We start from the raw sequence: 9520 nt of genomic DNA on the forward strand, positions 1-9520 counted from the left end.
CGGAAGTTTTTCAAAAATACTTCAGAGGAGAGGACATGAGTTGAAGAAACTAGTAAAAAGTTAAGTTTAAAAAAGTTAAAGTTAAAATACACAAACACAAAATCACCTATTGCTGGTCCCCACAAAAGGCAGCACTCCCAATCATGCACAGTATGATGTCGCTTTCACATATAAAATTAGGTAGATTCAGTGGGATTCATGGGTAAAGTTGCAACATTGTTGCATTTTTGATTTTGTTTGCGTTTAGACCATAGACTGTAAATATTACTGGACGAACCCTGACCCGTCTGTGACATAGGCAGAAAATGAGTCCAATCGACGGCCGCATCCATATTGGATTTGCAGTCTCAACCTAACTTCGGATCAACCTAACGACAGCAGTAAGGCGGGACCGGCGGGACTTAACTCCGCCCATTCAGCTCAACGTTAGCAGTCCACTTCACAGCATAGCTAACAGCTAGGCTGCTATCATCCCCTATTCCTGCTCGTCCTGAGAAAACTCTACAAACAGTAAGTTAACATTTAACTTTTCTACAACACAGTTAAAACTAATTATATTCAACCCAAATATTTAATTAAAGTCTTAAAACTACACTTTTTTAAATATACAATCATGGTTATTAGTTATTTGTCAGAGCAGTTAGACTTTGTCAGTGTTAGCAGAGAAATACATTAACAAAGTTTTATCCATAGACTGTAAATAAATATGAGACATCCAGAAGAAATCATTATTACAAAGCATACAGTTCATGTTACTGTTCTGACAAAAAGAGGAATGTCTGTGTCTTATATTTACTGATGTCAACAGCGATGAGTGAACTTGACAATTGACAAATAATTATATAGTATTTATTATAAGACATTTGTTTTCTATTGAACCCTGTGAAGTCATGGAGTCTGTGGACAGTGTCAGCTTCACACCAAAAACTAAGTATTAGAAAAAATAGTGTTTAAGACTGGCATCTATTATTATGAGTTGCAGCTACCTTGTTCAATATTATTCCTGCAGATGTGGCTCATAACAAAAAAACACCCTGAGCTGTCACATGTAGTTAACTGTACATTTTGTCTTGTCTGAGGTATTAATTGAACACCTTTGTATTTCTCCTATAGACACAGTGTGGATTATTGGTGACTGGTCCGTCGAGGTGCAGAGACAGAGGAAGAAACCTGAGCCTCAACAACATCTGTATTTGTTGGTTCTTCTGGGGTGGACTTCGGTTGCTTCTCTTCAACAGCTCGCTGTGAGGGAGGTCTCCCCCGGATGGCCTGAGTGATGTCACCCACAGGCTGAGAGCTGGAGCTGAGACGGGTTTTAAGCCTCTTGACAAACCGTTACACCGCACCCGCCTGTCAAGCTGGTCAGCTACACGCCTTATCGTGAATAACTCTTATCCTTCATCAAATCAAAACTGATGAGTCATCAAAACATTCACCCCCTGTACAGTGTGTTTCCATCGAGACATGAGCTAATCACACCTATTTGTTTGTTTTGTACCAAGCTGTAAACATGTTCATCTCTGCTGTAAAAACAGACTTTTTTTAATGTTGTTTTTCAGATTAAATAAATATTTCTATATAAATGCACTCCTTTATGTTTACTTATGAGTATACATTTTAGATTTGAAATGACAAGACTAAAATGTGCATTAATGCTCAACTCAATAGCTTAGGGAAGGAAGTCTACTTTTACACAACTTCTTATTCTTTCGACATTTTTTTTTACCAAATACTAATGTAGTTCATTTCTGAAAGTGGGATGGAACAGAGTTATTGCAAAACTATGCCCTTAAACACAGTCCCATTCTTAAATCAAGATACATGGAGAGTAAATAAAAAAAAAATATCAGTTATTCATTAAATATTTTTTTTTGTTCTCATCTATTTTTCTGTATTCATCTGTGTGTAAGAGTACATTTATAAATTCAACAGTGTACTACCCGGACAACAAAGGTACAGTATTCAGGTAATCAACATCTATTCAAAGTTAAGAAGATAAACATTATTGTAATCGTGCTGTTTTCAGCTCTCTCTCTCACTCACACAATGATATTCCACATCAAATTGTCTCAGATTTTGTGAGGAAAAATTAAGCAGTTTATTGTGGATAGTACTTCATCTTAACATGAAACAAATATAACCTGAATTATTTAAATCATTAACAGGTCCCAACTCTCTGTGCTTCAGTACAGAACATACAGTAACTCATTTATTATTAACATGAGCTCAGTACATGGCTGTATTCTTCAAACTATTTCTTATACTTTATATCTATGTGCTTTATATCTTATTTTCATTCCATATGTTATTTATATTTTATATTTCTACTGCTATATTCTGTGTATGAGTTCAGTGAAAATTAATGTGGTTATTAATATAGTTCTTAATGGTTACAGATGCTCTTACAAAGTGATTTTTTTTTATTTGTTAACAGTTTGCTTAAATCTTAAGACACTACATCAACCATGTAACTTTAATGTCATCCTCTATAACCTACACAGCAGATTAGGTTGAGTTCAGTTTATGTTAGTGACGGATAATTACTACACAAAGTTTGTTTTTAATGTCCACATTTACGTGGAGTATAACATTCATCATAACATCAGATAACCATATTTACAGTCTGTGGTTAACCACCGAGGTGAACCTTTAGCTTCTAACATCACACAAACTCATTATTTTCAACATCTTAACAACAAACATTTCTAAACCATTGACCGTAAATAATGAGCTACAGTTAGTTGACAAGCTAACGCTAAACAAGCTAGGTCCGTAAATATAAATACCGACACACAAGTATACAGTAAATATAACACTACTATATCACTTACCGAAAAAAACTGAAGCATCAACTTGTTGGATGGTCTGTTAACCGCACAGCAAGCCATGTATGTTGTCAGATACGTGTTAAACAAACTCTCCAAACGAAGTAAGAAAGAGGAGAAATCAGACGGATCAAGCTGTTAGCCTCCTGACCTGCTGACCTGACAGACAGATGCAGCGCGCAGAGCTGTCAATCAAATCTGACACAACCAAATATGGGCATAGCCGTTTTCTTTAATAGAATAAAATCCGATGAGTTATAAAAAAAATTCACCCCCCCCCCCCACAGTGTGAGGAGAAGGGGCCGTCAACTTATCAGATATATCTCGTTTTTTGAACCAGGCTGTAAACATGTTGATTCCTGTGGTAAAAACTGGCTTTTTTGGCTGTGGGCTTATGGCACTTCCGGCGCTTCTGCAGCCAGCCTCAAGCGGAACCTCGAGGAACTGCAGTTTTTTGTACTTCCGCATAGGCTTAATTTTTCGAGACCGGAGGTTGCCCCTTGGTTTAGACTGCACTCTGTCAAGCGCACCAAAGTCTGTGAAATCGTGTACCATAGACACGCAACACTAGTTGTGGCTGTAGCTGCATTCATGTGGGGTTGGGAACATCTATAAATCGAGTTTCCGAGTTGTATAATGTACAGAAAGGCCTGCTCAAGTCGGAAATTGGGGAAAGAATTAGGTGCCCGACTTGCCGGCATTTTCGTCATCAACATGGGGGGCAAAATATGTTTTTTCAATGTTAAGATACTTTTTCAATTCACATATTTCACATCAACGTTTTACTCAAATATAACTTGTAACAGAGACATTACACACATTTCATCCTCGTACCATCAATGCTGTTCGTTTGAGCATTCACACCACCCCAAACCAAACAAACTATCACACCAAGTGTACTAGAGTTTGTTTCAAACGGACCAAACGGCTTACATGTGAACACACCCTGAGTGAAGGAGTGTGATTTTCCATTTATGTAAAACAAAAAAATAAAAGATAAAAATATACTTACATGACCTCAGTCCAACTAGCTTTGCACACTTCAGCTGCAATTTTGTGCACGGTGTGCATCTGATTTAACAAATACTTTCTTGCCTTTTATATATTTGTTGACAAAGAGACTGGGTGGAAAGCCTGAGGAGAAATTTTAGATGTGTGTGTGTGTGTGTGTGTGTGTGTGTGTGTGTGTGTGTGTGTGTGTGTGTGTGTGTGTGTGTGTGTGTGTGTGCGTGCGTGCGTGCGTGCGTGCGTGCGTGCGTGTGTGCCTGTTGCCTTTGTGTACCCATAGCACGATAAGCAGGCTCTGGTTGACTGGGTGAGTAGCCTTGCATTAGACGCAGCCTCAGACCAGGGCTCCTATCTCTAATGGCTTTTTACTCCTTTTCCTATCAGGACTCATGTTGACTGTGTACTACAGAGACACACACACACACACACACACACACACACACACACACACACACACACACACACACACACACACACACACACACACACACACACACACACACACACACACACACACAGCATCCGATCTTGACGATGTTGACTTTGTACCACATGTAGGAGGAACACACAGAATTCAGAAAGTCGATCGACACACAGATTTTTGACACAGCTCTGTTTACCTGTTGTTTGTTGTGTCATGGCCTGTGTGCAGTTCATTCATGTCAGTGGGATTTAAAAAAAAAAAAAAAAAAAAGAGGCAAAAATCTTTCCTTTAGATCATATCTGCTGATCGATCCCTCGTTCACCACCTTGCCTCGCTCAGCCACTCCTGATTGTGGTACACACGCTGTGCCAAGATTGATTCATCGCGGGGTCTCTTCAACCCGTCACCCCCACTGGCATTTTATTTGGTACATGCCACGTTAAAGTTGATCTATATCTGAGCCAACCAACATCCCCGACCCCCTCCGCTCTTGTGATCTCGGTGTCATCATTGATCCGCCTCTCGGTTTGCGAAGAGGAAAGAGCTGCGAGGGCTGCATAATTGCACACATTTCTGTGCACTGACGCAGGGAGGAGTGGAGGTTTTAAGGACGATAACGAGAAGGCGGTTTCCCACTGAAATGATAAAGCAGAATAAATGACCCGAAGCTATGATATAGACCTGAATCTGACAACAACAGACAAACAAGAAAATGTGTCTTCCAAAGCACTTTCCTCCTCTCCTGTCTCAGATCCTTTCAAACACTATCTCTATCTTTGATATTTATCTCAACATAGTTCACATTTCTGACAGTATAAGATTTCTAGCTTTAAAGAGAAGATTGTGTAAGATGGGGAACACAAAAAGGAGCGGGAGTGAAAGGGCATAATATTCGATAAAAAAGAGTTATGGCAGACAGAGCGATAGACGCCAAGCATTGTCTGCACTGCAGTAAGTGAGCAAATAGACCTTTATAGCCTGATGTAGTTGGCAGGGGGCCAGTGGGGGAGCAAATGCCTTTAGTCCTTGAATATTCGGCTTCTATCACAGTGAGGAGACCAAATACTTAAAAATCCTTAACAGGCTTTTGTGCATGATACTGAACGTAAAGGGCTGATGCTGAAGGGCTTATACTGAAGTACTGAATGTGAAATGCCTTAATTTAAAGCTTTTTGTGTAAAGCTTGTTTACTTGCTATAAAGAAAAATGTTCAGCATTGAGGCTATTCATGTCATGTCAGCTTAAATAGATAAAGTGTACTCAATGGTAGACTTTAATGTTAAAGTGTTTTGTTTTCCTGCAGAGAGGCACTAGATGTTATTTTTTTTAGATTTACAGCTTGGTATTGAACCCGGGCCGCCTGTTTTGAGGGCTATATAACCTCTGTATATGGGGTGCGACCTAAGCGGCAGTCCTTCTACGTCCTGAGTAGGGCTGGGTATCGTTACATTTTTACCGATAATAATACCTTGACTTCGATACCGATACCTGAACGATACTTTTTCCAATACTAATTTTATAAAATCCCGACAATTACATAAAACAGAAACCTATTACCACAACTTGAAGTTTTCTGTTAGCATAATATCATTAAAGGATATTACCTGGATAAGTGGAAGAAAATGGATTAATGGATAATGGAATATCTAATTTGGAAGCCAACTGTGGTCCAATACAGAAAAGTGTGATGTGGAAATGGGAAGCCTTTGGTCCTGAGAATGGACTTTTCCAGTAAAAGAAACTCACAAACCCAAACATTAGCCAATTACTAACAATAGATTGATTTTATTTATATTTCTGGTGGGAAAAGTGAAAATCCTAGTCACCAATATGTATTCAATATTTGTCTGTGCAAACATTTCCGGAGAGGATCTTTACAGACTCATGGGTTGAGTAGTTTTACTCTTTTTGATTTTGTTTGTAAGACCCGAGGCTAAAGCACGCTGTATATTTAAACCAAACTTAAACAGGCATTTGTAAAAATAAAGAATGGAGTCTTTGGGATCGGATCATTTCTCATTGAGGGCATGCTTTTGAGCAGTCCTCCTTACATTTAGTCCACACCAAAGAAACTGTGCCTGCTAAAGTCATGTGACAGGCTATCTGTCTTATAACTCTTGTAAAAACGACCAAGATGGCGGTGCGAGCGCATTGCGAGGCCCAGCGTCTCTCTCAGATTTGCAATTTTGCAGTAATTTTCCTGTTCATTTCGGGTCTGTTCGTACGGAACAGCTTGGCCTTAACATCCTACACCCGACAGGAACTTTTGGATATTGGACTACACCTCCCTGACAATCTAATCACCAATTTTCGACTCATCCCTGAGATCGCCAAAACACCCGAGGCAACGCACTCTACCCGGCCGGGCGGAAGTGCTCGCAGGCGGCATCGAAACCGTAAACAAAGGCGGGGGAAGCACGGGGGTATAAGAGCTAAGCTAAAGCTAACAGAGGATGCAGTTTCCACTGCGCTGCACTCTGTCCTCACACATCTTGACAATAACAACACATACGCACGAATGCTGTTTGTTGATTTTAGCTCAACATTCAACACTGTCATCCCCTCCAAGTTAAACTCGGAGACCTGGACTTCAACACCTCCCTCCGTCACTGGATAATGGACTTTCTGACCAACAGACCCCAGTATGTTAGGTCAGGACACACCTGCTCCACCATCATTACACTCAACACAGGCGTACCACAGGGCTGTGTGCTGAGCCCATTCCTCTACTCCCTCTTCACCCACGACTGCAGACCTGTACATGGATCCAACACCATCATCAAGTTTGTGGACGATACGGTGGTGATTGGCCTCATCAGCAACAACGATGACACAGCCTACAGGGAGGAGGTACAGCATCTGGCCGCCTGGTGTGCTGACAACAACCTGCTTCTCAACACCAGCAAGACGGAGGAGCTCATCGTGGACTTAAGGAGAGAAAGAGGAAGCACGCACAACCCCATTCACATCAACGGGATGGCTGTTGAACGTGTCTCCAGCTTCAAGTTCCTGGGGACCCACATCACAGAGGACCTCTCCTGGTCCACGAACACCTCCAGTCTGGTTAAGAAGGCTCATCAACGCCTCTTTTTCCTGAGGACACTGAAGAGACACCACCTGTCTTCAGCTGTACTGAGGAACTTCTACCGCTGTGTGATCGAGAGCATCCTGACCAGTAGTGTCACAGTCTGGTACGGAAACTGCTCTGTCACAGACCGTAAGGCGCTACAGCGGGTGGTAAAAACCGCTCTGCGAATCACAAGGTGTCCACTTCCTGCCATTGAGGACGTCCAAAGAATTACGCTGTCTGCGGCGAGCTCACGGCATTCTTAAAGACTCCTCCCACCCTGCCCACAGACTGTTTACCCTCCTGCCCTCCGGCAGGCGCTTCAGAAGCCTCCGGACCAGAACCTGCAGACTGAGGAACAGCTTTTTCCCCAGAGCTGTCCCTCTACTGAACTCTACCCCCCGAACTCTGCCCCCCGCTGACCCCCCTTCCCCTGCACATCACCTCACACCCATCATCCCCCCACCACTCCTCCTGGTCATAAACACACATCTCTCATCCACCTGTATTATCGTATTATAGTATGTTCATATCACCTCAATAAGTTATCAACCTGTAAAATATGTCCATATTCTGTATATTATCTGTAAACTAGTATAGCATGCTCACTGCACCTTAATCTGTATATTATAATCTGAAGAATATACTTATATTTATAGCATTTATTTATATTTATAGCATATATTTTATTAATCCAGCCATCCATATATACCCAATAATTCACTTTGTTTTGTCTACATCTGTACATTTTGTAATTACTGTACATTCTTGCACTTCTGGTGAGATGCCAAACCTCATATTGTTACTCTATACTTGTATATGTGTAATGACAATAAAGTTGAATCTCATCTCATCTCAAAATCTATCAGAAGAACAAGAGCCAATTAATTTCCATGTACATGTATTTTCTCTGTTCCCAAATATTGTGAAACAATAGTGATAAAAAAACATGTTAAAGATAGATAATTTTGAGTTGTTTTCTGTTCAGTATAAGTCACAGTTGGGTGAGATGCCAAGAGAACACTCATGTTGGCATTCACTCCAAGCAAGCAATAAACTAATGTACAGTTGAAATAACATATCATGCTATAAAACTTTATACCTGAATTAGCAGGAGCACAACTAAAATCAGTGTCAGTCAACTCATTTATGAAATACAGTAACATTTGCAGGTGGTACAAATATTCATAGCTTTCACGTGACGTCTCACTCTTATGGAACCGCCCACCTGGAGGGCAAGAAAGCCTCTCTACCACTGTACACTACTGAGAAGTTACTGGTCTCAGTGGCCCCCTACGTGTTTTTATCTGTTTTATTTTTATTTTTTTCAGATGAAATACAGAAAACCGACGAGGAGACGAGCCCGAGTTTTGCTTCTACAGAAGACATTAAAGACTCTCTGACTGGATTTTCTGCAAGGAATAAAAAGGAGATGCATGCTATATCTCCCTTGCAGTATGAATGAGATTACCATCATGTAAAATAATGACTTAGACTTGCTAAGCATCACGTTGTATCTCTCAGTCCATTTAACCCTTCTTGGAAAACAGAAGAACACAACATTAAATTCTTCTTCAGGGGGATCAATGGAGTATCAAAAGAAAAAAAGAGAAAAATGTTACATAAAATAAGCACTGCAGAGTTTACAGTGATGGATTACAGCCTCAGAAGTAGTACTCCTGCCAACAGGATATTTAAGCTTCACACAAAGAAAAGAATTCTAACAAAATCTTCTGAGGCGGACTCAAAAGAGACTACAAGTAACACATTATTCCCTTGTGTGTAAGACTCAGACAATGAAGTTGTTATTTGTTTTTTTAAGAGATAGCCATTTTAAGCTGTTGTACACCTACAGTTAACTGAAGATTACTTGCATTGCTTTCTATTTCTGAGCCCTGTTATCTTTATGAAATAGCAAGTTTTACATCTAAAAAAACAAAAAACAGATTAAGTCATTTATCTTGAGGAATGATGGGTGCCCTCTGCACAGCCGTGATATACATCCACATCCACTGCTACTGGAACTTTGCTAAATGTTGCAAAGTGCTGTGCTCATGATGGAATACCATTGGGTCTCTTTGTAATACAGCAATGAGTACGGTCTTTTACCAGCTTTTTGTAAAGTGTATTGAGACAACATTTGGAATTAATTGGCACTATACATATAAAGATTGATTGATTGATCATCCAGGGTTT

The 9520-nt window shown here is 40.3% G+C and overlaps 1 long non-coding RNA gene across 1 annotated transcript; it reads left to right on the plus strand.

Moving 5' to 3' along the window:
* The first annotated feature begins 252 nt into the window (after window positions 1-252).
* Window positions 253-1587, plus strand: LOC136177151 (uncharacterized). Its single transcript, XR_010664793.1, has 2 exons — window positions 253-510; window positions 1114-1587. It is a non-coding gene; the product is annotated as an uncharacterized lncRNA (long non-coding RNA).
* Window positions 1588-9520: the final 7933 nt, after the last annotated feature.

Source organism: Labrus bergylta, chromosome 19, assembly GCF_963930695.1.
Source record: "Labrus bergylta chromosome 19, fLabBer1.1, whole genome shotgun sequence".
Lineage (NCBI taxonomy): Eukaryota > Metazoa > Chordata > Actinopteri > Labriformes > Labridae > Labrus > Labrus bergylta.